The 26,676-nt window shown below is 46.2% G+C and overlaps 1 protein-coding gene across 2 annotated transcripts in view; it reads left to right on the top strand.

Annotated features, from left to right (window-relative positions):
• The window catches only part of SEMA3E (semaphorin 3E), a 516,349-nt gene that overhangs the window by 312,518 nt on the left and 177,155 nt on the right, over positions 1 to 26,676 (top strand). The gene's annotated exons all lie outside the window — the stretch shown is intronic.

The raw sequence follows: 26,676 nt of genomic DNA, 5'->3' as shown, positions 1-26,676 counted from the left end.
GTGTTCTTATTGGTGGGGTATCCAGAAGACACAGTGTGGATGTAGCTCTTGATAGCCACCTTCGAGACCGACCTCTTTTCTAAATATTGCATGATCTAAAGACTCCCACCGCGGATTAGGGAAGACCGGGCCTGCATCACAAATCCTAAAACTGCAGGTAGACCATACATGTCAAGAACGTTATTCTACAACTAGTCATTGTCCTCATTTGTACAAGACAATAATGTACCAAGTTGCAGTCACTGGAATATAATGCGGTCCTGCATCAAAATAATTCAAAGATGTTGCCTTTTACAAGCAGCCACTATTTTGCCACATTACAAAAAAAATAGGGTCCGTTACAGATACGAAATAAAATCTCCTCCTGCCGACAAACAATTCTAGTGGCTTCATTTAGAGTTTTACAGTTTTTGCTCTTGAAATACCACCAAAGGCAAATACTGTTACCACTAACCTTTGAGTTATCCTCCATTTTGTACTCCTTTGGGCATTACACATGCTGCATGCGTTAGCAACCACACTTGGTATTGTCATATGCATTCATGATTGTGTGTGGGTGAAATTTACTCCACACAATCAGGAGGTTTTGTCAAGTGCTGGAGGTGCCGTAAAGGTGGTGATCATTTCATTACCACCACTTTTTTTTCATCACACCATCAAACTTTAAATGAGGCCTAAAACCTTTTTCTCCACGATTGGTAGTTTATCGTCTTACAAACATATGAAACATTCAGTTCCGGCCACTTCATGCACGCTCCTGCTTCCCACCAATATTAAGATTCCAATAGACAGTGCTACAGTTGTGAAATGAGGCTCATTGAGCCGCTGGCTGAAGAATGTTGCGTATATATATATATATATATATATATAGTTCAATTTTGCACTTTGCAAGACCGGGCTGTTCCGCCTCTTTCTGTCGATCACTTCCTGCCAGATGACGCAAGCCTCACTGCGTGCGAGCTGAAGTTCTGACTTCCCTGAGCCTTTAATCCCCGATTATTCTGCTGCTTCTCCTCTAATCTCAGCTCTTTGAGATGTGAGATTGAATCATGTCTATCTGCATTCAGTTCATGGCACTCAATGTGTAATATCTGCACACGAGGGAGGGTGGAGACTGTCTGTCAACCCTCATCACAGATTTACTGCAGGTAAATGCACACACCATTTTCTCTGTATTTCTGCCCGAGCATTATAGGTATTTTCTTGTTTCCTGTTCGAGCAAGTTTGCTGCATTGCTGGCAGTTTGTCATTGTTTTTGTTCACAATTGAACGAATGGCTTTTGTTTTCTCAATCGCCTCTAAATCATTATCTTTAGGAAACATTTGTTATTCATTAAATACAGATGGTAGAGAGTAATCCCATGAGAAGTTAAGTGTTTAGAAATGCTCTTCATAACGTTTGCTTTGAGCCCTTCTTGAATTCTCGTCTAGAGCTTCTCTTTTCGAAGGCATGTGAACTCGCTTTCATGACTGTACCTTTACTACACTTCGCCCATTATCATTCAAGCTGTCGCAAATAAAACATGACAACTCAGGTGGCCAGGGAAAGGCCCCCGCTTTTGAATTCCTACCTTAGGGGTGGAGAAGTGAGGGAGGATCATCTGCGTGGAGGGTCCTCAGAGTTTGGGAGTGGGGGTACCCTCAAGCGAGGCATGGTCTTTGCCTAATATTGACCTACCAAACCCTCCCCTGACTTTTATGGGCTACTACAAGACTGCTCCCAGAATTTCCCCACATTTGGCAGTTAAAAGTACTGGGACAAAGAAGAGGCGACTGAGAGTAATAAGCCCTGTATGTACCTTTCCGAAACAAGTACACTATATGCTGATTGAATACTGAACTGAGCAGATAATTGACATTACATTTTCCAAATTAATTATAAATGCCGAACTGCATCAAAACTTAAAATTGGGCATAAAGGGTGCATCATAATTACCAAACTGAATGGAAACTTGAAATTAATCCTAAAACTGCATTTTTAACACTGAACTAAATGCAATGGTCAATTAAACATAAACGAAGTATATTGAATACCAAACTGAATGAAATCCTGAAATTAGATAAACCGAATACTGAATGCACTTAAACCTTTTTTCGGAACAAAGCAAGCCTTGAAGGACAATTAAAGTGCCTATGTGAAAATAAACTGCTGAAAAAGGGCATAAGTGGGAAAGGGTGCCACAGATGGTGAACCAGGAATAAAACCCCACCAATGTGAACTTGCAGCAAGGCCACAGTCTGGCGAGAAGTGTATGACACATGACGGCAGAATCAAGAGGTTGACAAGGAGAAGCCAAAAAAGTGTTGCACATAAAGCCAAGAGGCCAGCAAACTGGAATTGAGTGGAAGTGACTGTGTACACAGGGGCAGGAGCTGAGAAACCTGTGACCTGAGAATCAAGGGATCTTGCTTGCGCGACCTGTGATGGGTGGACCGTGTGGTCTGCCAACTGCGCCCAGACCAGAGAACCCTGAATCGGGTGTGAAGCAAACCAAGGAGCAATATAGTGAATAAACTGGTGAAGCCAACAGAAGGAGAACCAAGGTGACCTTGTGTTTTGTTGCACTTATTGAAAGACAAAAATACATCTGGCCGACAGTTGAAGTCTTGGGGAACGGCCACCTGAGCCTTGAGGAACTGTAAATGCTGTCTTGAGGATGAAGCTTCAAGACCCCTTTACTTTGTGAACTGTGTTGCTTGGAACTTGGGCAAGGGAACCCGAGGATTATTTGGAACTGTGCTGCCTTGAATGTGAAGAAGGTTACCTTGAGCCTTTTTGTGTAACTTTCTTGCACTTGGGGAAGGGAAGCTGAAAGAAACATCCCTACACATTGTTTAGTTTTAGCTGTGAGAGCAAGAATCAGTTTTGGACACAGATAGACTTTTAAGTTGAATTATTTGTCTCAGACTTTACTTAGTTTTGTTCAGGAAGGAAAATCCCACCTTAGTATAGAGCAAATTAGGCCTTAAACCATCCTGATATGTTAAGTTAACAAATATCTTTTTTTTTAGTTTAATTATGTTGTCTGTGTTTTGCTTCATGATGCCCTCACACTTGTCCAAATATTCCATGGTAATCTAAGAGGGCATCTCCATGCATGGAAGGGATATTGGTACAGCCTTCTTCAAGGAGAACATTGTGTGCCAGCATGTTATATCTAAATAGATATGTCCAGGAGACTGAACACTGTGCATTACTTTGTGCAGTGACCCAAAATATTCCTCAACTGGAGCATTCACGGACAGCCAAGCCAGTGTCCTTGTTTAAGACTCAGAAAATAAGCCCCGAGCCTGTGGCCATTACTGCATAAGGTAATGCCCCCGGGGCCCATAGTTACAGCCCCGAGCATAGCGAGCGCCTTAACGAAGGCCCTGGGGCATTACCTTATGCAGTAATGGCCTGCCTTAGAGGGGATTATTGCCATTATTACCCCGGCCCGTTAGACTAGGGATCTAATGATTTTTTTTGTTTTATTTTGGGAACTAGATGCGCTGCGTTTCCCGCTAAAAAAAAGAAGAAAAAAATGACCACTGCGGATTGGAAAATGCCATCCGTTTTCTATTTACGTGATGCCAATATTAAACAGAGAAAATGGCCACCATGGAAAGGAGAAGGTACCGCTTCTCCCTTTCCATGGCGACATTCCAGAATAAAGTCATATCAGGACCGGAGCGAGCTGCACACCGTTGTGTGCTTGGGATTACCTTCCAGTAAGGCTCAGAATGTAACCAATCAATGGAAAGGTATTCACAGGTTTTTGCTGCTCCGGGTTCTAATCTTCATTAGTCTCAGGACCATGATACAAGTGAAATAGTCCCCGCACAGCTCAAGAATTATTTGAAGATTGTTCACATACCCATGAACAAGGCTGAGCAGTTCGATCTTATCAAATTCTTTAGTTAGAGGTACTTTTCAAAGGTATTTGCTGTTAGACTATTGACCTTATAAATGAAGTGGGTCTAGAGCTTGCAGTAGTTATTTAAAGGACGGGACTATTAAGAACATGTAAGCCCAGATCCCGTGGACTGTACTGTATTCTGTGTTTGTACAGACAACATTACTGCTAGGAAGGATTTCCATTTATGGGTAATTGTCCCTCAAGTTGTGTACCCCCCAACTCTTTGCTGTTGTCACCATCCTAGCCTGACTTTTGCCAGTGGAGCAGAGCCTTCTGCTGTACTGCGCTGGGCTTTTGCTCATTTTGTTATGTGAAACCGACATGCCCGTAAGACTGTCAGTACTGGAAGACTTGGTTTCCCTTAGTCTTTAACTTTGTTGCTATTCTTTACTAACATTTTATCAACGCTCAAAGTACCTTACAGTACAGTGCGCTGGGATCCCTTTTTCATTTTTAAGGCCCTACACACCCTCGAAGGATTTTTGGTGAATGTACAAGTGAGCCTTGGACAGAGCTGGTGGCAGCTGTTACCTTTTATGTGTTTTCAACTCCTTTCAATGGTCCATACCTTATTTACCGCAGGACGGTGGCCAGAGCCTAAAATGGCCATGCCACCAGGTCCTTTGTTCTGTCCTTTGGCCATATTGTCCCTTTGCCTTCCCCAGGTCGAGCAGACCCAGGAAATTCCTTATTTGGTCATGCAGACCCCAGCTCAAACCGAAACTTTCAGAGTCTTCTGCATACCTTGTGTGTGTGCGCCTCCAGGATGTGGGTTGGAGCTGTCTAGTTCCAATACACGTCCTGGGTGCCAGGATGTCTGGTGTGTTGGGATGACTGGGACCACCCTGGTCTTGGGTTGGTCCACGTCTGGGATGGCTGTATGTGAGCAGATCTTGGATTGTTTTCTCTTCCTTTTGGCATGAAGGAGATTTTGGATAAGGGAAAGCATCTTAAACCCGTTCCAGCTCGATCTTCTGAGTTTACACCGAACTTAGTAAAGGAGCCAAGTATGGTGAATCAACAAAGCAGATCCGCGGAACCGCTGGTGACCCGCTGGAAGGTTTGGCACCCTGAGCATGCTGTTGTCCCGTCGGACCCCCTGTTTTTGATTGAACCTAGAAGGCTGTTAGGACGCTTCGACCCGTTGGAATAGTGGGACCAACTACACTCAGCACCTCCAGCTTAACCTGTAAGCAAGCCTTTTCAGAAGTGTTCCTGGATCGCCCAGTGACCAGCTCGTATGGGAGCTTTGCCCTGGAACTGCCGCCATCTCAAGTTTCGACTTGAGACTTTGGAGATTGTACGTTCTGTGCATAAGGCACTATCCTATATAGTTTTGTTCAACTAGCATTCATAGGTCTGGAATTGGGAGAGTCTGACTGAACCCGAGCATACACAGTCACTGTGTTGCCCAGCTGTGGTGACAAACTTGGTGGGTACCTTGCTGCTATGCCCCCCTGTGTCCTCAGACACTGTGCAGTGGAATTGGCCTGATTCATTAATCGGGAGCAGAGAAATCGCCACTGTCCCGCCACAGAATCATCCCTGAAAGCCGCAGCCTTTGAATGAACCTATGACCGAAGTGGACTTGACAGCCGAAGTTTGGTCCGAAGTTTGCTGAGGGACAGCAAATACTTGCAACCCTTACCGGTGGCCCCTGGTGCATCCATCCATTTTTACACATCAGTGTCCTCTGAGGGCCACTTTACTTTATTGAGGTAGCCTGTGCTACCGAGCTATTCCCAACTCTTGGATTCTGTTCTGCCCTCTTGGGGAGAACCTCCTCGAATGGCAGGAACGTATTCTTCATTGCCTCACCCACCTTCCTGAGTCGCTACAGCCCCTTGAAGCGACCCCATTTTGACTTAATCTCATGATCGCGTGTGCCAGCACTGAAAGTACTTTTGAGCTCATGGGTCCACTCTTCTTAGGAACTGGACTGCCTCTTAGTTAGGGTTTGAATTGTGAAGGACTGCCTAAACGATATTCACACTGTGTGACCCCATTTCTTTGCAGGTTGTGGATCAATACTGTGTGCTATTCCTTTAGGCCATTGGTTAGTGTATATATGTTTGCTAGATTAGTGTTGTGTTGGTCTTGTTATTACTGCTGAATAATTATTTTGTGTTTTGACTTAAAAGGCCTTTAATAAATGTGTGTGTATATATATATTGTTTTTTTTTATATACACCACACTGAGAGTAATTTGTGATTTTGTTTACTGTGTGTGCTCATTGTGGCTTTCCATCACCCTCACCCCTCCTGTGACCTAGTCTGGACCGCCACCAATGCTACCGTGATTGGTCTGGCTTGTCCAGAAGGTTACCCTGTTCCAAGAAAGTAGGCTGAGGTTGGAGCTCAGAAATCCACCTTCACAATTACATTTGCATCACATCGGATCTTGTACACATCCACAAATGCATGGAGCACATTAGAAAACACATTTCGATCCAACAGTTTCTTTACTGTTGCCCTGGTTTTATTTTAATCATGGTAAAATGCAGGCATTTTGGGGGTTCCGTAGTCAATCACCATCTGAAAAAATTAGGGTGTTCTACAAAAGCAAACCGTTGTTTATTTTGCTTAGAGAGTCCCTCACAGGTGGAAACACATGAATATTATGAGATAATTGAGTGGGAGGATCAAGCCCACAGATCCCAAATCTGCTCACTTCCTGGGAATTGTTGTAACCTCTGATCCACAAATAACCCCCCCAGCCCTGACTTGTGCCTGAGTGTACATGAGCCTACTTTCAGACAAGGATGCCGGCATGCTTTGTGGAACGAGCACACACTTGCATGCCTCTTTAAATGATAGTCTCCTTGATTGACAAGACATCATAATGTGGTACGATAATAGTATCTGACTCAGATGTATTTCTATTGTATCCAGGATTAATGATGCATGTTTACTGAAATGGCTGTGTTCAGGGGGTGAAAAGAATGTGATGTGCCCTCATGACGCTTTCAGGTTTAAAGTCAATAGTCCAGAGCTTTTACTGCTTAGAGATGCGATCTGAGGATTACAGACATAAATCTATTAGATGTAATGTAATGTAATTGTCATTTGTGTAGCGTTGTTTCTCATTGGTATGGCCTCAAAGCACTATTGGTTGAACGCCCTCAGGGTCCCAACGTCCAGGTATGGGAAATTCGTTAAGAACGTGTGTGTGCATTTTAGCCAATGCAAAAGTAGTTGGGGGTGGCCAAGTCCCAGGTAGATGGCAAACCTGATTTTCGATTGATTTGAAGCTGGAGTGCAAAGCAGCTCTCTTCCATGTCCTGACCGTTCAGCTTTAAACCAGCAGGACTGGATTGCTCTATTGCTCAGCAAGGTAATAACTTGTTGTACGCTGCCACTACTGAGTTACATGCGCCAGTTTTCTTTTAACTGTAGGATGTGTTAATCCCTTTTAGTACGATGTCAACCATTGTAGCGTGTGCAGCTAGCTCTTGACTACACATATGACATCTGCGGTAAGTCAGACTCAGGAGTAGGACACGGGTTCATGTTGCGTAAAGCCCTTTTGTCAATGGAAAACTAACCTATCTTGCCCTAAGTCTTGCCCTAAGTCTATGGATGTCTTTGCCCTGGTCTACAAAAAAAGTCAGGGTGTTTTTACAATGAAAATCATCCCTCTGTCCCAACCCTCGTCTACTCCAATCTGTCCCTACCACTAAGAAAGGAATAAAAGATACTCTCCCAGAAGCTGCCCAGAAAGGAACTACGTCTCAGCCCTATGAGTTTTGGCTGATTTGTGATACCCAAAAGTGTCTTGCTGGCGTCTTTGCAGTTATACAGTGCAAAGTTACATGTGTAAAAAAAAAAAAAAAACTCTTTATTCAGATTTCCCCCAAGCCACGTGCTGGGTTGTGCAGTTCCCAATTCAAAAGTATATCCTCTTCCCCTTCTCTGGGTTTGCTCTCTGGGACTCCACCGTAAGCTATTGTCACTTTAAACACCAATCCCCACACCGGGAATAATATGTCTTCTCTCTTCCTGTGTGGTAGTGGACCTCACCCTTTCTTGGGTTCTGTGTGTGTCCACCCCTGCTGGGGTTACTTTCTCTTTCTTCCTGGCATGTGGATCTTTCTATCTGGACCCTGCCTTGAGGATTCTTTCTCTCGCCACCCCGTTCCCTGGAATAGACACATACCTTGGTTGCTGCAGTAGTGTTCCTCCGGGGAGGTGTTCTCCTGTGTGGACGTGGAGCGCAGCTTGGGTTCCTCCTTGGCTTTCTGCGTTTTCCTATCAACACAATTTTGGGTCCCCCTTGAGAAGAAGGGGCGAATTCTATGACTTTGTCACACATCAAAAGGGATTTCTTAGGCCTGCTCTTGATTTTATGAACTCTTTTGGATCTTGGAGCCTCCATCTTTAACTTGTTCACACAACAAAATAGGCCAAAAGACCATGTACCAGAATCCTCTAGTGCCCGATATCCTGCACACAGTAAAATGCAGTATCGCTTTAAATTCATGAAAGAACTAAAATGACATAAACCTGTCAAAATATGCACTGTACATTCAAATGAGTCTACTATTCCTCTACTTACTGTTACAAATCGCAGATATTCATCCCATCTTCCCAATGGGGAGCCTCCACCTTTGAGGCTAGGGAGGTGAGCCTGCTCCCCAAGACCCTCCCTAGGGGACAAGTGTTAGGAAAGATTTCTTAATTGTGGGTAGTTTTCCTTCAATGTGGCAACCCCTAAACTTTTTGCTGTTGTTTTCACCATGTTCTCGACTTTGCCAGAGAAGTGCAGCCTTCTGCCGTATTCCTCTGGGCTTTTGCTCCATTCTTACGGGGAAACTGACATGCCCTTAAGACAGTCAGTACCGGGAACGCTGTTTTCCGTAGTTTCTTTATCATGTTGCGGCTTTCGTGCAACATGACACAAGAGGGCACTGTAAAATAAGTTACTGCTCTCTTGGGTCTCTAGCCTTCTACAGGCCCTAGATACTCTTTTTGGATTGTAACTAATCGGTGCAAGTGAATCACGGACGGGAATGGTGGCAGCTATCGTTTCTTGTGTTTTGAGCTCCTTTTGGCGTTTTAAGCGCGTTTCTCGCGCTTAGCCCAAAATGGTGGCCTGGCTCCCAAAATGGCCAGACCACGAGGCTCCTTTGTCCTGTCCGCTGACTGTCTTGCTCCCTTCACCTTCCCCAGGTCGAGCCGACCCGGGGCCTTCCTTATTTGGGCATGTACTTTCCCGCGAAACACAGATGCTTTCGCGGGCTTCTACAGGCCTTGTGTGTGCCTCCAGGATGTGGGCTGGGATGTCTGGTCCCAATACACATCCTGGGTGCCAGAGAGTCTAGGGTGGTGTGAATGCCTGGGACCACCGTGGTCCGTGATAGGTCCACGTATGGTGTGAGTGTTGATGAGCAGATCTCCCATTGGGTCCCCTCCGTTTTGGCACGAAGGGAACCGTGGATAAGAGGGGGCTGGAAACGCCACTACCATGTCGATCTCCTGAGTTCTCAAGAACAAAGGAATACAGGAGCCAAGTATCCTGCAACCAAGAGGCTGGACCGAGGAATCGCTGGTGACCCACTGAAGGACTGCTCCTCTGCACTGCTGTCGCTTTGTGAAACCCTTTCTACCTCTGATCGAACCAGAAGGCCTGTACTGGTACTTCGACCCTTGGAATAGCGGGAACAGCTATTCTCGGCATCTTCACCATCTCCTGTTCGTAAGCCTTCGGAAGTGTCTCTGGGCCATCCAGCAGACTGACCAGCCTACACAGGAGTCTTGCTCTGTAACCGCCGCCAGGTTGTGTTGTATTTCTAGTCCTTGTCACTCTCACACGATTCGTACACTTGCCGTTCCCAGGTCTGAAGTGAGTAGTGTACATTTGGCTGAGATACACATGGCCGCTCCGTTGCCTTGCTGTGGTAACAAACTGTGCGGGTTCACTTCGTTTGGGACATCTTTAACTCAACTCTGCCGCTGCAGAATCTACACGACGACGAGACGTCCCCTGCTCTCCTGAACCTGCCAGCACTGAAACTGACGCAGAGAAGCCTGGGTCTGCTTGCATCGGGGACCGGTGAGTAGCATAGCTAGGAACTGGTCGCCCTCCTGCAGGAGCCCATAGCTTTTCCCCGCTGTGTCAAAACAGCACGCCTTTCCGTACTCGTGCTCTGCTTCTGCCCACAGTGGAGGCTGCGCTTGAGTCGCGGAACTCTGTTCTTCTTCATTTGTGCACCAAACTGAACTGCCTGATTCCCTCGAAGAGACTCCCCTTTTTGCCCGTTGGCACCAGCGTGTGCAGGTACTTTTGAGCACAAGGCTCCACTCTTCGTAGGGTTTGGACTTCCTTTTAGTTAGGTGCCTCTGAAGGCGGACTGGGTCTAATCATTATTTTGCACTGCCTGTTTTCCTCCCCTTCTAGGTGGACTACACATTTCGTGCATCTAACGCTTTAGACTTGTTTGTATTTGTATATATATTGTATTGGTTTGGTATGTCTTGGTTTACTAGAGTTTTATTGTGATTTCTCGCTACGGTCATTATTGCAAAGGCCTTGGAATAAATGTGTATATATTTTTAATATAACACCTGTTTGGAGTAGTTTGTAAGTGTCCTTGCTTTGTGTGCTCATTGCGGGCTTTCAGTCACCCTCACCCCTCTTGAGACCTAGTCTTGACCGCCGCAATCGCTACCCTGATTGGTCTGGCTTGTCCAGAGGTTACCCTGTTCCAAGTAATTAGGTTGGCCTTCTGAACATCTGCGCCGCCAGGACAGAGTTCAGAAATCCGTCTTAACAACGAGGAAAGTGGGGCCTCACTGGGAGAGACTCCCCCTTAGGGGACAAGGACTTCCGTTCCTATAACGAATTCAAGCCCTCCACCATCATGGCATATATGGGACTATTGGATATGAAGAATATTTCAACGGACAAACACTTGGCTGAAGTTAAAACTGAAATAACCTGTTATGCACAAGGAGAAGGGTATACCTTTTTAAGAGGAGGCACACAAATAATGGAGACGAGGAGGCTAGGAGTGGAGAGCACACTCAGCCAAGGCACAGTGCGAGCAGACAGAGAAGAGTGTAAGCAGGAGAAGCCCCCTTATGAGGTTACGCCGGATGGAGGCACAACTCTAGAGAGCCACGGAAACCTACGACGTTTGAAGGAGTCCTGAGCAGTTTAGTGAAGCGTGAGCAGTTGGGTGTTCCCAGGAAGCGGGAACTGGATGAGAAATTAAACAGTACACAGGTGGTGGCATGACCACAATAAATCGATGGTGGGCAGACCGCACCTCTAACACCGTCATACATGGTCGCCGCGAGAAAGCAGATTGAGTGTGAGATACCGACATGCAGGCGATGCACAGGAGACCGAGACCAAGAAGAGAACCCAAGCAAAGGCCCAGCCCGAAGGCATCCCCCTCCAAACACAGAGGTAACTGTAAGAAAGGGGATACTGGGAGGCCACCAGTGCATCATTGTCAAACAAGAGAAACTAGTCCCAGTGAAATGTACGACACATTACAGTTAGATGCCTTAAAGTCGAAACAGGACAGACAGGTTCCAAGAGTTACAAATAAGCCTGGGAAAGCAAGTGTTCAGAAGAGGATACAACAATCCCAATAAAAAGGAGGAAGTAAAGACATTAAAGAGTAGTCTGGAATCACTAGAGATCGAGAATATTCACACCAAAATCAAACAGTAATAAGGAGTGGTACCAAGTCTTGTGGAAAGCCTTCCCCAAGAAGGGAAACCAAGCTCAAGTACAGGGTAAAGGAACTCCAAGTTCTGGGTAAAAAGGTGGAAAGAGATTATGCAATGATATCTATGAGAGCGAAAACTATTGGTTGAATAGACACATATTATTATAGACACAGATTGAATAGAATAGACACAGATTATTACAACAGGGGAGAGGTTCTCAGAATCTTAATTAAGTTAGTTAACTTAGTAGTACTGTTAATACAACCTGGAAAGTACCAAAATTACACAGTAGTTCTGGAGCCAGATCAAACCACACTCAAGGACGGAAATAGACAAAGTGTGGGGCAAACCCCAGCTTTATTAACATCCAAATAAAGCAGGGACAGCAGACAGTCATAAACGTCGTCACTCTCAGCGTGCTTATCAAAAACAGTTGCTTTAATACTACAATTGTGTCATCAATGATGTCATAACTTAATATCAGTTTATAAAACCTACGGGGAATGGGGATTGAATAATAATAGTCACTAAATATACATTCTGCAGGGGTTAAACCTCTGATTGGGTAACAACAATCTGATGGCCCCATGAGTCCACCTCTAAATTGATAACAGTAAAAAGATATAATCTCGACAATAAACCCATTGGTTGGCCTAATACATAATGGGTGGCCTAACATTGGCGGATTTGATTAGTTGGCTTTCTAGGGACTAATCTTGGGCAACCGACAGGTCATCAAGATGCGAGTCAGACAGGAATAGGGGGCGAGAGGTCAGCAGACTGCTTTCCCTTCAATCAAAGAAAATACCATCCCTAGGCGATGAGCTAGGGTGCTTTCTTTGTGTTCGACCTTGTGTAGTGCCTCGTGTCTGGGAATATGCGTGAGGAGTGAGGCAGGTATCCTATCAGTGTTATTTGCTAATGAATACACACTGTTCTTCAAATATGGGTCATCTATGATGACGCTGTGTTTGGAATTATTTCACTCTGCATTTATTGGGATTTTAGCTAATATTAGTGCAAGTGTTCTGGTTCCTTTTAACATAGTGGGCACTCTTGAACTATTTCCCATGGGGTCTTTGGGCTTTTAATAGTCCTGCGCCTGGCTCACAAAGACTTCTTGTTCTCTTACGTACGACACTTTAGCTGAGAAGTATACTTCTTCCATTTTAGCAATTTCTATCTCATGTTTTAATTGCATCGTTCTGACCCTCCCTTAATTCTCGATAACCTTGGCTGTGGTTTTCAGCCACTGTCTTAGCTCTGCACCGATCTGTAGTCTGTCATTTCAACATTTTGAGTTCTCATGAAGTCTTGAGACCTTTCATTTATTTAAAGCATGTTGCGGCTTCCATTTTTGAAAAGATGGCGGCCCATTGCTCTCCCTTTTCCATTTTAGTGAGCTATAATTTTGTGGTGTGCATGTTGCATTCAGCTTATACATTGCTTATGTTAGTGTTCTTCATGTCTTATGGATCCCATGTTAATTTTCTTTATGTATAAATGCATATATTACCTAGTGTCGCGTGCGTCATGTTGAGTGCAGTGTCTAATGCATTCACATTGTCAGTTTGTTTATTCTTGCCATCTTTAGCTCAGATCTCGTCCATCTCCTTTTGTTCCTGTCTAGGATATGGGCGGTCGGTTGCCTTACTGAGTAACGTTTCTCACCTGTGCGTTGTTGGGCCGGGGTAGGGGCTGTAGCTATGGATGAAGTAATCTTCTGCCTCCCAACAGTAGGGTCACGTAAGCGTAATTTTTTGATGGAGGACCCTTTTCAGTCTGGACTTCCTGGTGAATGACAAGTACCGTAATTATTTATATAGGCTGGGAAACCCCTCAAGTCATAGGGGAAATTAGGCATTATTAATATTGTTGTTATTATTAGAATAAACCAAATTCACAGTGTCCTCCAAACCTTCGCCTCCTTTTCCCTAAATTTGTTCTCTAAGCCGCATGGCTCTATATTATACCACGTGCCCTGTATGTGCACGCCCCCTAAAGAGTTAAAAGAAGATCGTGTGTGCATCAGCATAGTGAGGCTCTTTATGGTAAAATGTTTTTTTTTTTGTAGAATTAGTTGCTGTTGGTTTTCGAGACCACATGAAAGAGCCATGTGTTAAAAATGCCAGTTAAAAAATATGGAATGAGATTAAGCAAGGTGCCCTCTCTGCAAGATGGTGTGGGCTTGCACACTCTGATAAAAAATACAAAAATATAGATTTACAATTTCTGTTACATGTATTAACTGTGCAAGATTCCAAAATGTTTGTTTTTGCCAGTCAATTACTGACTCACAACTGCAAATGAGTCACTAGGCTTCATAATGAGGGCTATGAGGCTCGCATTCATAAACCGGATCTAACTCCATTTGACCATGTGGAAAGTGTCAGTTCGGATGCTCGAAGGGATGACTCAGTGGCCACACTCATAATTGCCAACAGCCATGCCCCGGTCTGTTGATTTTTCCTAAAGACGTCAAAGTTGAAAAGGCCCGCAAGCAAGGGTTTCCACGCAATCATTGCACCTCTTTTCGCACTCATCTGCTCATATTCTGAAGTGCAGGCCCCGCCCGTCATCCCAGGCATTAAATTCTACTGTAAGCCTCGAGGGTGGCACAGCGACATACATAAATCCATCCACGCTCCCCGAGAAGGACGCCTCATATATGCAAGACATGGAATGCCAGCTGTTAAAACACGAACACAGTGTTTTTCAATAGGTTCAAAGAAAGTCCCCTATTTTCAAATAATCTCCTATCTCTACCATCAGGGGAAATGTATTTGTATCAACTCTAAAAGAGCTAGGTAAGTAAATAATAGAACAAATCCTGGTATCCTATGGGAACAGTTATACCTCTTGACATGAACACAAAGATCCAAATTCAGGGGCCAATTCACAGAGAAATTACCAGCAGTAACTCTGAGGTGCTCCTCGTGTGCTGACTTTTACTCTGAAGAAGGGATGCATTTATCAACAAAGTGCAAGTGGCATCAAAATGGCGGCCCACAGGTCTATTCCTTCTGTCCATCTCTCCAGAGTTGTGCTCCTGTGCATTTTTTAAAGAGCTGTCTCTTTTCTTTACTTGTGTTATTTGTAATAAATGTACTGTTCGTTTAGATGTTAAGTTAAGTGTGGTCACCCCGAGTGACCCTACACTGATGCAGGAATTAGTTTGTCAGTGTTATTATTAGTTCACGCTATTCTGACTGTAAACATTTAATGTCAGGAGAAGCAGATGCAGGCGAAATCGATGACATACGGAAAAAATCTACACCAATGATTTCTGACTATGGCTCGAACGACAGAAAACAATGCCCTCTACTGGCTGCAAGAGCGCAGAAGCAAGGCTCGGACACAAAGGTGACATGAACCAGTGAAAGGGTTGGAGAAACGACCTCTCTGTCCCAAAAACTAAGAGGGGTTTCTTTGCCTCAAGGAAATCTAAGTAAAATGTCAGGATAAGAACCCTGTTTCTGACCCTAAAACTAGTACATTAAATCTAATGTCCAAGGACCCTGTCTTCAGAACTAAAGTGATAATGAAAAGTCTTGCCAGCAGAAAGTTCCCAATGTCTTGGTTGTCCAAAAAAAACTAAAAAAGGTGTTCTTTTGCCACCATGTAGCATTCCAGGATTAGCTTCTTTCCCTGGATTCCTCCTTGTTCTTTTTGAGAAGTTAGGAGTTCTTCTCCTCCTCCTTATGTGATTTCCTCTACTTTGCAAAAATAACACAAAAAGAAAGCACAGCATTTACTCAGCCAGGGGACCTGTCTCCATTTCCTTGGACTTTCAAGGCTATCCCAAAGATTTGCAGAAAGTTTCCAGCTTTCCCGTGAAAACCTCTTCAAATGGATTGTGTCCTCGAACGTATTCCACATCTTTGACATGTCCTGCGTCAATGGCGTCGGATCGATGTCCCTCAACGGCCTCTGTTGAAGGCGACGTCACCGGATGTTATAAATGGGACGAACGGCGCCCGTAGCCTCAGTTCTGTTTTTTCCGTAAACGTGTTTGCTTCGAGAACTCGGTGCGCCTCTTGTATTCTTTGTGAATATGTCTTCTTCATCTACCCCTCCAACTATGCAGTCTGGCTTTAAGACTTGCCCGGACTGTAAGTCTAAGATGTCGAATACAGTCCCGCACCACATTTGTTTGTGGTGTCTGGGCGAGAGTCATGACACCGACGACTGTTCAAAATGCCAGTCGCTGACTGCTAAGGCCTTGCGGGAGTGTAAGCGAAAGTTACAGGTCGGGCGGGGTGCTAAACCCAGTAAGTCCCCAGAAAATCTGCAAAAGGGATGTGTTTGATGATTCGAGGGGTGACTCTCCTCGTCGAAAGGGGTCCCTGGGATCTCAATCCTGGAGTGGGTCTCCTCCTCGTCCAGGCACTCCTGGAAGCGGCGTCACTGGTCGCTTCCTCGTCGGATGATGGCGCTGCGAGGAAAATGGCTTGTCCCAATAAGTCATCGACTCCGGAGGAATGGGAGGCCTTCAGGGAGCAGATGCTGGCGATTTTTCAATCCCAGGGCACAGTTCAGTCCGCGCCTTCAGTAGAAGCCGGCAGGGAACAGTCTCGGTCCGATGCTCGCGTGCCTTCGGCCCGGGTGCTCAGCGCGATACTCATTGAGAACCGTTGAGGTCCCATTCGGACTAGGTTCAGGTTGATTGCCAGAGACATGCTAGATCCAGGTCTCGGTCTTCATCCCCGGTGAAACCGCAGAAATCTGGTAAGGGCTCAAGGTTGGCATTGACTCTGTTGGCGCCGTGTCCATTGGATACGGAGGTCGACGCTTTGCCGTCTTTGTCAACGTCGATGCCGAAGCCATCGGTGCCCTCGATGCCTTCAGGTCCTTTTGGCTGGATTTTGCCGATGGAGGTCCCTGGTACTATGGATCCTCCAAGGAAGGATAAATCCAAGTCTGTGAAGCCTGTTAAGGAATCCAGATCCACTTCTGTCCCTAGGCAGGAGTTGTTTCATCCTCTGGATGATATCTATGAGGATGAGGAAAGGTCAGATTTGGAATTTGACCTTGTTGAACCTGATGAGGCTCCTGTCTTTTCCGGTGACAGTCAGTTGGAAGACTTACATCAATCACTACATGATGAAAGTGGCTTAGACACATCTCCTGGGGTGGGGTTTGGCAGGCCTGAGCCTGGGGCTCGTGCTGAGTACTCCTATAGGAGACTGATGGCTAGGGTTACTGAGTATCTTGGTTGGTCTTGTCCTCCGGATGCATTTGTTCAGGATGAATTGACTGATATTTTGGATCAAGGTCCATCCAGTGACCCAGTGGCAGCTGCTTGGCAGACCCCGGAGTCTCTTCCGGCGGTTAACAAGTCGTTAACTAAAAAATACTGCCTTCCAGTAGCGACCCCAGCTACTTATCCACTCACCCCACTCCCGAGAGTGTGGTGGTTCAGGCGGCTACGGCCACCTCGAGGCGGGTGTCGTACCCTACCATGCCTCCTGATAGGGACGACAAACGCTTCGATGGTTGGGCACGCAAGGTGTTTTCTGCGGGGAGTATGGCGCTGAAGTCAGCCAACTCCACTTATGCCTTGGCAAGATTTTCACACACTCTGTGGAATTGCGTCTCTCAGACGGCTCAACATATTCTAGAGAGGGAAGAAAGGGATGGGTTCCTTGCTCTCGTGCAGGATGGCAAGGATGCCATGTGTGAAGGCCTTCAGTCTGTGTTGGACACGGCCAACAGTGCTTGCTGGTCCATGGCTGCGAGCACCGTTATACGCATGTTTGCGCGGTTGCAGAAGCAGGAAGTCGGGCTTTGCTCCAGATGTACAGGCCCGTCTTCTGAACATGCCCTTTGATGGCTCTCATTTGTTTGGCAGCAAGGCTGATGAGAGCCTTGAGAGGTTGCAGACCTCCAAAGCTGCTGCTAAATCTTTGAGTGCAGCAGTGCGTCAACCTCCGCCTTTTCCTCCTAGGGGACAACAGTGGAGGGGAGATTCCTTTCTTTACTACTCCTCTTTTGGTAGGATGAAAGGAGCCGGCAATCAAATGGGTCAACAAATAAGTACCTGTGGTGGTCGGGAAATAGAGGTACAAAGGCCGCTCAAGCAGCAGCCTCTTTGCCTTCAGGCGCTGCAACAGCGACTCCAAAACAACTATGAGACCATATTCCATTGTTTGCTGGTGGGGGGCAGACTGTCTCAGCATCTCGAAGAATGGCGAGATATTACTTTGGATGCGCGGGTTCTGGAGACAATAGCCCACTCTATTTCCTGCCCTTCCTAAAGCGGCCACAAGACAATCCACTGGGGAGTCTCTCTTTGAAGCGTCCAGACCCACTCCTTGTGCAGGAAATCTTAACCCTGCTGGAGAAAGGTGCTATAGATCTAGTGCCTGTAGCAGTGAGGTACAAGGGATGGTATTCACCATATTTTTTTATTCCAAAGAAAGACGGGGGACTGAGACCCATCTTGGACTTGTGGTGGTTGAACAAGTTCTTCAGGAAGGACAAGTTCAAGATGGTTACTCTTTCTCAGGTCCTCCAGGCCCATCGACCTCAAGATTGGCTGGTGTCTCTGGACCTACAGGATGCTTACTTTCATGTGCCGATTCATCCAAAGCACAGAAATTACCTGAGGTTTGCGGATGGCAGCTCACACTTTGTTTCGGATCCTGCCATTCGGATGGACCTCCACCCGAGGATCTTCACCAAGGTAATGGTGGTGGTGGCAGCGTATCTCAAGGGAGGGGGGGGGATTCACGTCTATCCCTACCTGGATGACTGGCTGGTCTGAGCACATTCTCCCGAACAAGCTCTGGATCATCTCAGTCTCAGCTGCCGCTCCCTCCACAAGCTGGGCTTCTCCCTCAATTTCAAGAAGTCACATCTGACACCTTCTCAACAGCTCCAGTACATCAGGGCTGTGTTGGACACGTCCTTGGGAAAGTGTTCGCCTCCCAAGTTGAGGGTTTGTCACATTGTACAGATGGTGGACAAATTTCGACATGCCCAGAGTCTTCTGGCTTTCATATTCTTAAGGTTCATGGCATCCGGCATTTTTCTGGTGCCAGAGGCCAGACTGCGGATGAGATCCCTGCAATGGGTCCGCAAGATGCTGTGATCCCAATTCTCAGGCAAGATGTCGGATCCCGTTCAGGTTCCGCTATCGGTTTGCAGGATCTTCTTTGGTGGGCCAGCGAAGGGAATCTGATGAAGGGGGAGCCATTTTGGTACCTTGTCCAGAGGTGACGGTGGTGATGGACGCCTCACTCACTGGATGGGAGGCTCATGCCGACGATCTGATTGCCAGTGGTCATTGGTCTCCGTCTGAGTCCAAACTCCACATCAACCTGTTGGAGCTGAGAGCCATAAGGCTGGCCCTGAAGGCTTTTCTGCCATCTGTGCGGGGGAAGAGTGTCCTGATCATGATGGACAACACAGTGGCCATGCATTAGCTCAACAAAAAAGAAGGGGTACTGTCACTCCTGTTGTGCAGAGAGGCAATGCAGCTCTGGTTCTGGGCAATCCAGCAAGGAATTTCATCTGGCCGGAGACGAAAACGCGGCGGCGGACGCTCTGAGCAGGCAGAGCACAATCTCTCACGAGTGTGAGTTGGCTCAGGAAGTCCTTTTGGAGATCTTCGCCCTTTGTGGAACCCACAAGTGGGTCTGTTTGCGATCAGTGCCAACCGGAAGTGCGAGAGATTCTGCTCAAGGGAATTTTCTCTGAGAGGAGCCTTATGAGACACATTTGTCATGGATCGGTCATTCCCACTTCTGTATGCGTTTCCTCCGGTCCCCGTCATACCTCATGTGCTAAGGAGGTTGCGGAGGTTCGGATCCCACATGATCCTCATTGGGCCAGGAGAGCGTGTTACCCGGACCTTCTAGAGATGTCTATCTGTACTCCACGCCGTCTTCCCTACTGAGAGGATTTTCTCTTGAATGAGGGGGGCCGGGTTCTCCATACAGAGGTCAATACTCTCAACCTTCACGCTTGGTTTCTGAAAGGTTGAGATTTAAGGATTGGTACCTCCCAGATGACGTGATGGAGGTGTTGCTTTCGGCCAGGCGGCCGGCAACCATATCCCTGTACTGTGCCGTTGGCGTAGGTTTTGCGACTGGTGCAGAGAACACAATGTTGATCCTTTTCAATGTTCCATTCCCATGGTTCTGTCTTTCTTGCTTTCTTTGGCCCACAGGGGTCTTCAAGTGGGTACCATTAAGGGTTACCTGGCGGCGCTGTCTATATTTAAGCGCTCGTCTGAAGAATGTTCTTACTTTAAGATTCCTTTGATTTCTCAATTTCCTAAAGGCCTGACTAATGTGTTCCCACTGTCCCCATTTCAGGTGCCGGTTTGGGATTTGAATTTGGTCTTGAAATTCTTGATGGGTGCTCCGTTTGAACCTTTGCACTCTTGTCCTTTGAGACTGTTGTCTTTCAAGACTGTTTTCTTGGTTGCGTTTACTTCCGCTCGCAGAGTGAGTAAATTGCAGGCACTTTCACCTAAGTCACCCTTAAATTTGTTCCACAAAGACAGAGTTGTACTGAGGGTACGTCCATCCTTTCCACCTAAGGTAGTGTCTGAGTTTCATTTAAGCCAGAAAGTGGTACTTCCTGCTTTCTATCCTCCTCCTCATCCTGGTAAGGAAGAGGAGTGACTCCATAGGTTGGACCCTTGGAGAGATTTGAGCTTTTATATTTCAAGGATGTCCGGGGTCAGAGTGGACGACCAACTCTTTGTGGGGTATAATGGACACTGATTGGGCCAGGCTGTTACCAAGCAGACCTTTTCCAGGTGGATTATCCTCACCATTACTGAGTGTTACCGATTGGCGGGCAAGGACCCTCCTGAGGGTTTGCGAACTCACTCCACTGGGGCGTGGCTACTTCCACTGCCCTACAGCGGGGAGTTCCTATTATAAATATTTGTGATGCAGCTACATGGGCTTCTATCCACACCTTTGTCAAACATTACTCCCTGGATACGCTCCATGGTCAAGATATGGCCAGATAGAAGCGGTCCTTTATTCTGCCATCTGATTGAGTATTCTAAATTCTTCTTCCTCCTCCTTTTTCTGGTACTGCTTTGGGAGTCTGTCAAAGATGTTGAATACGTTGGAGGACACAATCCATTTAAAGAACAAGTTACTTATCAACTGGTGACATTCTTTTGACTGGATGTTCCTCCAACCTATTCCACATCGCCCTCCAGGCCTGCCCCTCTAGAGAATTTCCTATGCTATTGCAGCTTCCGTTCCTTTAAGGCTGCGTGCAGTCAAGCAGGCATTGGGTATGAGCAGGTCACACGTTATGGAGGAAAAAACATAAACTGAGGTTAGGGGCGCCGTGCGCCCTATTTATAACATCTGGTGACTTCGCCCATGATGGAGGCCGTCGACGCAGGACGCCCTCTGGCGAAAAATTTCCAAAGTAGCATAACATGTCAAAGATGTGGAATACGTTGGAGGAACATCCAGTCTAAAGAGCGTTACCAGTTGGTAAGTAACTTGTTCTTCCTTGTTCACAAAGGGCTTATGTCTGGTTCACTCTCCTGCCAAACACACCCCAGGTAATTATAACAGATAGTCTCTGTTCATTTCTTCCTTTTATCTCCTTGGTTCCAGACCCCGTGCTTTCTTGAATGAGATTCACGTTATTCTTAGACCTTCAAATGGGTGCAAGTCCAGACTCGCAATTATGTATTATACCAGCATGGTGTACTTCTCTGCCAAGCATATGTTTTCTTTTTGTCTCTGTCCTTTCCTTTCAGGGTCCCAGACCCTCTACTCTTTTTCTCTGACTCTCATATGGCTGCGGGCCCCAGAATTGCAGTGCGGTATCACATTAGCTTGGTTTACTCTCCTGCCAAGCATATATTTCTTCCTGGACTCTCTCTCTCAGGGTACCATACCCTCTTATTCTCTGTCTCTCATATGGGTGCAGGCCCCAGTCTCGCAGGGTCTCTTGCATGCTTGGTTTTCTCTCCTGCCAAGCATACACTTGTTTATTTCTCTCTCTGTTACTCTGAATCTCAGTCCCTCTTATTTTGTGCTCCGTAGTTGTTCCCCGATTCCTCCTGGACTTCTAGCACCTTGCGGTCTGCCCCCAGACCTGTATTTTCTGAGTGGCAGTGCTATGCTGTGAGGCTCCACTGCTTTCGGGTACTTTCTTGAGTCGGCGGCGGCTCTGCCTGTTACTGTTTCTTTCTCGGGCTGTGGTTTCAGTCTCCAGTCACGTTCGGATATCTACTCTCATCAGCGGTTGCTCCGTCGGTCACTGCTTAATACTCGGGCTGCTGTTTTGCTATCCAGCAGCTCCCCGTACTTTGGGACCCCCAGAGGGTTACTTGGGCAATGGTTGCGCGAAGTTCCTTCTTCCTGGACTATCTTTGTGCTCCCATTTGCCTCCATGCATGGCGCCTCGTGGTGCGTTTCCCTGTTGTCGGGTCGACATCTCCCGGGTTTTCTCCTTGGAGGCTGTCTCTCTCTATGTTGGGTTTCCATCTGCTATTTTTATTGCCTTTGTCCAATCAAGTGTAGTGGGAGACTAGACCATTCACTTCGGTGCTCCGGAGTAATCTTCATACTCCTGGTCATCATCTTCTTCACAGTACTTGCATTGGAACTATATGGAAGGCAAACTGTGTTCTCTGGTGCCTTAGTCAGGTCTAACCAGTGGTCGAAGTGTACGAAAAGAAGTAGTGCAACTATGTTCCCTACTGCCCTGCACCGCTCTCCACAAACCCCATTGCTGCACCCCCTCCCATGCACAATACAAACCACAAAACACATGCACCTGCGGTTTAAGGAACGTCCAGTGCAGTGCACTGAAAGTGTAAGTTTCAACTTCTTCCTACACTTTTATTTTAAAATGAACCCGTTCCGGAACGGTTTCTTTTTAAAATAAAATTGTAAGAACGGTAAAACCCAATTAAAAGAAGTAGAGGGGCACCGCTCCCGACAGTTCCAGCCCACTTCGACCACTGGGTCTAACATACTAGGTTGGCTGACTTTACAATAAAAGATATTGGCACTGATTATAAAGGGGGAAGGGAAGTTTGGCTTTGGGAAAGAGGAAGGGTGTGACAAAGCGGAGGTATTCTGTGTTCTCAGGGGATGGTAGTCCCTAATCCCATGAAGGGTTTTCTCTCCCATGTGACCCTCACCCTGTGCATCACCCCCAGGGGGACACTTGTAATGTGGGTGCACCACCATGGCCCCATGGAAAAGGTCTCCCCCTAGGGGAGAAGATACGCTATCTGCAGATTTGTTACATGGTACATGTATATACTGAAGTGGATTACATGTACATGGCTGCGGTTGTTTCCGCTACCATGTTAGTATAAGCCAACTGCATTATTTGTGCGTCATTTCTGCAAATATTGTCAGAATAAATAAAAATTCAAGTTCTGCGTGATCTTCTCCACTCGACCCTACTCTACTCTTGGGAAGCACTCAAACGTATAGCCTTCTCTAAACATGGCATGGCAACTAACCATCAACTCTATTAGCACGAGTCCCGCTGATGTGTGCTTAGTTACTGCCAGCACTACAAGACTGGTACACAGGACAGAGCAACGATGTATGTTTTCCAAGCAAGGGGATGTCTTGGCACCACTCCCTCTCCTTAACAGTGGGGGCAGAGGTAAGGCCCCAAATGGTTTCCCAAGCGCCCTTCTGACTTTGTCGCCCTAGGCACCCGCTTGTTGTCAGATTGAAGCCGCACCCTGTTGGTGGCCTATTCTGATTAACACTCATATGATGTGATATGTGATATGATTAGAGAGGTTATTTATAACGTACTTAATACCCAGAGGTTTCTAAGCGCAGACTCGGGGTTCGTACCTGTGTTACTCCGTGTCGTCTTGCGTTCAAGGCGAGCACGTTGTCCCTGAGCTATCCTCCCGAGACTATCGTTCAGGAAAGCTCTCGGACTCTACTCGTTCCCATGCTGTGCACTTCCCTTTCTGGGGCTCTTTGAAGCTACGGATGAATGCGATACCGGCGCTGCTCTGCAATGAAGCCAGCATTTCTGGGAGTGTGTGTTGGGCCGATCCCTTTGATCTTTTGATGAGAAATTGAGATTTCATTTAGCAAGATTCTATTTTGGGTCTATTTTGAACTTCCTGCAAGAATCAGAGAGAGCATTGCCTTCATGTGGTGCACGAAAGAAAAGCAAGCACTGGCAAAGCCTGTGTATTTTGTCTGTCCCAGGTAAAGTGCAGTCACAAGTGGACCAATGACCGTCACGCGTGACTGAAGGACAGCAGTACAGCGCGTGTAGTCACAAGGCAGAACACCGAATAAGCACGCGCTTTAGGCAAGCGGCATAGGGCAACATAAAGACGGTCATGTCAAGCCTAGACTCTTTCCATCAAACTGAAAACCAAGGCACACCTGTGCAGCTGTAGGTCGGCATGTTTACCTTTTACACAATCGTGATGCTAGAAACACACAAAGCGAAGGGATAGGAATACATGACAAGGGTGTTTATTCACATCGACCACTCCCCATAGCAGTAGATCCTACTCCACTGGGTGTCCCACAAGGGCGGCCTAAGGGCAAGCAAATGGCAATATAGGCCTGCAGGGGAATTAGAAGTGGGATACAGGGTAAACACCAATCGGGCTCCCGCTGGCTCGCTTTACCAGCTATCATTGGCAGATCAGGATTTGGCATAACCAAGGGTGGCAAAATGCACATTTTACATTTAAATGGGTAAAGTAGTGTGCTGGCAGTATTTGTAATGTATTTTCCTTATTCCCACTTTCCAGTAACTACCATGGTACTAGGTTTCATTTTAAATAAAAGCACGTATTTTTCCAGGTGTGCTTAACACTTCAACCAGTGCCAAAAAATACACAGACGGGACTGTTCTTGAAGGTTGGAGGTCTGGTGTCTTTGAACCTTAAAAACTTGGCAATGAGTGCGAGATCTGACAAAGGAGCAAGCATGGAACCTGAGGACAAACACAGTTTTGGAGAAATAATTGGTCACCGGCCTCATATCCGCCATAGCTCCAATCACAACATTGTGTGACTTTGTAGCGCACGACTACGCAAGACAACATCTCCTAAAGTTTAGAAAACTACAGCACCACATGTCCAATTAGCCTCTGGAAACTGTTGGCATTTCATGAAACAAGTCTAAGAAAGTACCTGCTCAGCACTACCGCTCCCCACTACAACCTTTTATAAGGCACACGGGGCATTTGGTTACAGGCTTTTCAAACTGTGTTACTTATTTTGTGAGATGGGAATTCTTGATACAGTGTTGCTGCAGGGCCAGATGCTGGTGGGGGCCAGTTTGTGTGTGTGTGTGTGTCTGTGCACGCGTGTGCGCGCAACGCACATTTTAAAGGATTTGATGTATCTCGAACATTGCAAGGGCTTCACTGTGGGGCACACATCCACACAATTCATACTGACTTCCCAGCACATAATTCTTATAAGAAGTCTGGAAAAAAATGTGTTGTTGCATGCCTTATTACAAATTAAATTAATCACAAAGAAAATCCAGAGGACAACATTTATAAGCATCACAAATGTATAATTTACATTGATACAAAAATATATATGAACTAAATCATGAATACATCATAAAGGACAATAATTCAATTCAGGTGAAACAACAGGTATATAAGGAAAACAACGCAAATCACTCTCACATGTGCGCTGTGAATAGTCTGCCCTCATCCTACCATTCATATCCACATTTACAACTCGCATTCACGCAACTCATTAATTACAATTGCAGAACATCACAATAACATGGACAATTTAAAAAAAAAAGTCTATGCTACTCTCTTCCTTCTAGAGTTCATCTTAATTGATTTTCGATAAGACACAATCACATTTCCAGGTATGACAGGACCGACCGGTTTCGACGTAAATGGTACAATTTCACCACGTCTTCATCAGGGAAAATACATCATTCTAACACGCTCTGCGGTCACTTCCTTCTCAGCAGATAAAGACCAGAATTAGAAAGAGGGCAAAGTTTTTCTTATTATAGAGCAGGATGTATTTCTTTAACACCTGCAGCCCTCAATCTCAATAAATATTGCCGCTTCATGTTCTCAATATACGTTATTCTTGCAGTGCAGATACCTTCATGGATCTCAATCTGCTCATGAACGGCCAACATCCCTGCAGTGTGATCCGCAGTCAAAGAGCTTTCAATATCGTGCGTACTTGAAGGTTCTCCATAGTCATGTGACTGGTGGAGTTCCAAGTCATCACGTGCTACACGACTTAAAATGTTTCTGGTACATTGCAATGTCTTCACTGTGGGGTACACATCCCCACTATTAATTCTGACTTCGAAGCACATAATTCTTATATTAAGTCTGGAAAAAATGTGTCGCTGCATGTCTCAATTACAAATGCAATTGTCAAAGATAACTGAGGATGTGGTGCTGGAAGCACACAAAGTTGGATGCCAACAATCATTTTTTTTTTTTTTTTTAAATTTCTTTATTGGTTTTACAACATCAGAAAAATCAATCATTAATCAGTGCAATATTCGTAGGCCTGAACAGCAGGTCTTAACTATCCCAACCACCCCGTCCCTCCCCCCCCCACCGAGACCCCATTGGAACTCTCAAGAGAAAAGCGTCTTAGGCTCGTATCTCGTCAGGGCCACTTGGACTGTTCGGGGTGCTATCCAGTGACACTGGGTGGAGTAATGGCGTCGTTAAAGCCACCCATCGGTTCAAATCTGCGCTAGAGTCCAGTCTCTGTGTTTGGATTGCCGTTTCCCAAGCCGCCGTCTCAGCAGCTATCCATTTTTTGAGGTCATTCCACCAGAGGGCCCTGTTCGGTCCCCTTGCACTCTTCCAGCTCATGGCGATACGTCTTTTCGCTGTTATATATGCCAAGTCCTTGAGTTTATTTAGGGGCTTGTTCTTGCTGGTCCGTCGGTAGCTTCCCAATATACAGGCTGCCGGCTCATCGGTCACCAGCTCGATCTCAGCGGTCACCATTTTTTCCCTTACGCCGCTCCAGAACTGCTGAACTGTCGGGCAGCTCCAGAACATGTGGGTCATTCCCGCCCTAGGCTCATGGCATTTGGGGCATGTTTGAATTGTGGCTCCCTTGAAGTTCGATATAACTTCGGGCGTG

Source organism: Ambystoma mexicanum, chromosome 12 (genome assembly GCF_040938575.1).
Source record: "Ambystoma mexicanum isolate Mex_15411 chromosome 12, UKY_AmexF1_1, whole genome shotgun sequence".
Lineage (NCBI taxonomy): Eukaryota > Metazoa > Chordata > Amphibia > Caudata > Ambystomatidae > Ambystoma > Ambystoma mexicanum.
The sequence above is the reverse complement of the archived record's forward strand: the minus strand, read 5'-3'. Positions and strand labels throughout refer to the sequence as shown.